Raw genomic sequence first — 5,053 nt, 5'->3', positions numbered from 1 at the left:
AAGTGAACTTCTTATACTGTCAATTTGATTATTTATGAAAGGAAGAGATGGGCAAAGTAGCTCTTAGGACCAGTTCTAAAATAATACGGCTATAAATAAAATGTACAGCATTTAGAGTCATGAGAACAATGGATGGAAGGATGCGTTAGAAGGCAAAAGTTTGGACTTAGCACACCTAGGTTAGAATTCCCAACTCCAATTCAGTTGTGTGATCATAAGCAAGTCAGTCAAATTAAAATTCAGATACTAATCCCCATCTTGTGAGGCTTAAAAATATACCTATGAAGTTTCTGGAATATTACAACAATAGAAAGTAGACTTTATTATTTGGTTTGGGAAAGCAGTATACTTTTATTCTTAAGATTTAACAAGTATTTTAGATAAGGATAACCATGTGTCAGAGATTATTCTAAGTGCTTTAAAATATTCAGCTTCAAAGCATCCATTTGAAGTAGGTACCTCTTTTTTACTTTAGACCTGGGAAACTGAGGCACAGAGTGCTTCAACAACTTGTGCAAAGTCATATAAGTAGTAAGCGATAATTCTGATATTCTAACCCGGAACTGAGTTCTAGATTCAGGACCCTGAATCACAATGCTTTATTCTTCTCAAATCAACTATCGCTGATTTCATTAGAAAAAGTCAGCCTTAGCTGTTCTAAGAAATATCATACTGGACTGATTAAATGGCTTTGCTTAAGGAGGAAACTCTTAATCTTTGCACTGTGTTCGACTTTGCAGTAAGAGATTAATGGCCAAGTCAAACATGTTTCATTTCAATTAGTGAGACCTTTGTAGACACTAACAATTTTTTTACACATGGGTGTGGTTGGCTGCTTGAAGTTTTTTCAACTTGTGGCTCAGGTCTGCAATGTCTGGGAGTAGACTTACCCTAGAAGATTAAATGTGTACTAGTACTGACCTTAGGCACTCAAACAGTACATAGCTGGGTCACAGAATGTGGCTTATATCTTGGACATGCTAATGTTATAACAGAAAGACAAAGTAGTGAGACTCATTTCTGAGGATCAGTTGCAACCCTGTTCTAACTCATATACAAAGGAAGTAAATCTGTAATAAAGAAATAAAAAGAAGAAACAGATACAGAAAAAAGTAAAGAATAATTCCCAGGTCTTGGATTCTATTTGAAAGAAAATGAACTGAAAGGAGCACCTGAGCCAAGGCTTCTTTGGGAGGAGGTGGTGCTGGGCTGCCTCAAACGATGGAGAGGGAAAGAAAGGGAGAGAGAGGGAGAGAAAAAGTGGGGGAGAGTTGGTGGGGTTGTGGGCAGGCAATGGGATGCCAACTGAGAAGGGGAGGAGCAGGGGCTAGCAACAAATTAGGTTTTGCTTCTCCAGAGGGGGTAGGTTTCATTTTTCTGAGTGGCTCATTTCTGTAAACAGGAACCATTTTAGGAACAGGAGTCATTTTAGAATGTTAGGACCATTGGGGCCATTTTGTCTGGTAGAGAACTCTTACTATTCAGTTACCACTGTTCCCAAATGGGGTTTGAACCACTGACAATGCCATCCACAAAGGATGGGCAAGGCAGTGACAATATAATTTGGAAAGAAATTGGCAAAAAAGATTTTTTTTTCCTTTCACAATGATGACTAGAAAATTTGTATCAGATATATATGAAGAAAGATGTAAGAGTTAAGCAACACCAGGGCAATATCAGTGAACAAGGTCTAGAAGGGACAACTGAAAAAAGTAAAGTCAATGATCAGAACACACAGTACTTTTGCTTTATTTATTTATTTAGGTTTTTTTGAGACAGGGTCTCACTATGTAGTTGAGACTGATCTGGAACTCACTATGTAGCCTAGGCTGGTCTCAAACTTGCACCAATCCTCCTGCCTCAGCCTCCCAAGTGCTGGAATTACAGGCATGTGCCACCACGCCTGGCTCACCCAAAACTTTTGAAGAGCCATAAACATAGCAGCTCCATTTTGCTCCACTTAGATTAAGTCTGGAGAATGTCTGAGGATCAGATTATTCACCTCTGAGTGAAACAACCTATTTCACAGATCTCTGAAACAAACACCCCAAACAGATACCGAGTTTCTCTATTTAGAGATGTGGGACCTGTCTGTACTTGCCCAGACTGTGAGTTTATGTATTAGTGGAAATGTCAGAAATTTGACTCGTCATTTGTGCTTTTACTAAGTCTTTAAAAATAGTTTTAAGGCAGACCAAATGCTGAATACCGTAAGTGGGTGCAGGGCAAGGTAGAGATCATCAAATAAACTGCAGAGAATAACTGCCCAAACTAGAATTTAGCTTACTTGAGGAAAGTTGTCTAAAACTGTATGCTGTGACAGTAAATATTTCTGATGCATTCTAGATATCTTCACTGTAACTGCAAAGAGGACTGCACTCCTTTCAATGTGGTTAAATACTTTTCATGCACAATAGCTTCTTTTAAATCGTCAGGGAAACTGTAAAGATAAAGCACAATGAAAGTAATTGTTGTCTCATTACATCCATGTGCTGGAAAATACTTCCATGTCTGACTTTATGTGCCTGTTTAGTGATGTGCACTTTATTTTTCCATTGAGTTTACTGGTACTTTTTAAGTATATAGTACAGTTACACTTATCATTGTGATCTTGGACCTTTACATGACAGGTCTTGGTTCTCTTTTTTCCCTATACCCCTACCTTCACTTCACCCCCGTCCCCCTCCCCTATTTACAAAGGCTTTGTTTCCATTTTTTCCTTTTCTCATATTTTTTCTTTTCCCTTTTTTCCTTTCAACTACCCTTTACACTTCCCCTACACCTTTAGCCCTTTTCTTCCTATTTCACATTGTCAGTTATACAATTAGGATATTATTTACACTTTTGGTTTTTCAAACCAGAGAAACTATTTGGTATTTACACATGTGTGTCATATTTATTTCATTTACGAGTATGGCCTCTAAATGCATCCATTTTCCTATGAATGACTCTAGTTTCTCATTCTTTATGGCTAAGTAGTACTCCATTTTATAGAAAAACTACATCTTCTTTATCCAGTCTCCAACTGATGGGCAACTGGGCTGTTTCCAAGTTTTAGCTATTATAAACTGTGCTGCTATAAACATGGGTGTGCATATATCACTGTGGTATGACTCTTTTAATTCTTTTGGAAAGATACCCAGCCGAGGGATAGCTGGGTCAAATGGAACCTCTAGTCCTAGTTCTTTGTGATATCTTCATATTAATTTCCACGGTGGTTGCATTAGTCTGGACTCCCACCAAAAATGCAGCAAGGTTCCTTTCTCCCCACAACCCTGCTAATATTTGTTACTGATTGATTTCTTAATAGCAGCCAAGTAATGTGCACTTTAAATAAAGACATTCATTTGAACTAAACTCAGCTTGCGAGGCAGCTGGTGTACTTTTATAATCTAGAATTGGACTTAAGGGTTTCTTATTTTTTGAGATGGGATTTTGCTATTTTACTCAACACCCTCAAGCTTCAGCCTCCAGTATCTGGAACTACAACTTTTAGTCACTGTGCCCAGTACTGCCCTCAGTTTTTATTTTTTAAAGTCTAATTTATTATTATTATTATTATTATTATTTTATTATTATTTTGTATTGGAGCTCAAACTTGGGACCTTGAGCTTGTGAGGCAGGCAGCAGCACCACTGAGCTAAATCCTCAGCTGTTTTTATTTTTTGAGGGGTATATTATGGTTTATATCTAGATGTCCTCTCAAAGCCTGTGATCACAGGTAGGGATTTTGGGAGGTGACTCGATCATGGGGGCATAAGAGTCAATAGTGGTTTATTCCATTGGTCAGTTTATAGCTAAATATGATATTGGGAGGTGAAGGCCGGAGGGAGGTGAGTCACTAGGGGAGTGGCCTGGAAGGGTATATTTGCCTCCCTCCTCCCCTCATCTCTATTTCCTGCCTGCCATGCCATGAGCTGTTTTTCCTTTGCCCCACCCCTCTGCAGCCCAGTGAACTATGGACTGAAACCCCTACTAACTATGAGTCAAAATAAACCCTTCCTCCTTTAAATTATGCTGTTGGGATTTGTGTGCCAGCACTGAGGAAAGTAACCAAGACAGTAGGGTATAATTAAACCACTTTAACAAACGTTTTACTTGATTCTTGTTATTTCACAACTCAGCTAATAGACTGAGTGGGTTCTAGGCCCAAACTCTTGTTTTGACTTAGTAGATGTGCCATTTCTGAAGGTAAACAACTGTTAACTTTGTCTTTGTGAAAAGGCTATATGGTGCCGCTCTGTGCCCTCTATCAGGGCAAGTTTTGTTTCCTGGGCTCAGAATTTAAGTACACTACAAAATAGGCAGTTGGATAAGCTTCTGGAGTTTGCAATTTGAGGCAGCCCTGAGCGATTCTGCACTACCAACAGGGCCAGGCACTGAAATAACCTCAAATTCTCTAAAGAAAAATCACCCTGAGCTAGTCTGCCCCGTCCTTAAATTTCCAATCAGCCAGGTGCTTTCCTGCATTTTTACTTCTCTCAAATCCTCCTCCCTCCAATGACTTCTAGATCTTTAGTGATGGCTAGGTCTTGGAAACTACGTATGACGGGATAACTCTTAAGATCGTTGTATTCTTTTAGAAACTGTGTTACTGGTTCCTGAAGAGCCTACAGTGCACTTAGCCTGAAACTCTGCATGTGCAAACACCCCTGTAACTACCACTCGGATCAAGGAAAATAACGTTTCCACGTTCAACTGGGATTCCTTGAGCTTATTCCCACAGAACACGCCCCTATCCCTCAGAGCTAACCATTATTCTAACATCTCTCATCATTCCTAAATTTTGGAGGAAGTGGGTAGTGGTATGATTTGGCCCCTGTACTGCGGGGCCGGATGACACTCTGGGTCGCGTCCTCCCTACTAGAGCTCTTCCTTGCGAGATTCCCGGGTCCTCAGAGAGACAGCTCCGCCATCACCGGGGATCCTGACCAAACTGGTAGTTCTCTGAGGGCGCCCCGGGGTCCGCCAAAAGGCGAGCAGGGCTCCACGCAGGCAGCGCGGAGACGACACAATGGCTGCTCCGCGGATGCTCGCGACAGCCTTGCCCCGC

This window comes from Fukomys damarensis, unplaced genomic scaffold (assembly GCF_012274545.1).
Source record: "Fukomys damarensis isolate Sample0158 unplaced genomic scaffold, DMR_v1.0_HiC HiC_scaffold_16, whole genome shotgun sequence".
Taxonomy (NCBI): Eukaryota; Metazoa; Chordata; class Mammalia; order Rodentia; family Bathyergidae; genus Fukomys; species Fukomys damarensis.
The sequence above is the reverse complement of the archived record's forward strand: the minus strand, read 5'-3'. Positions refer to the sequence as shown.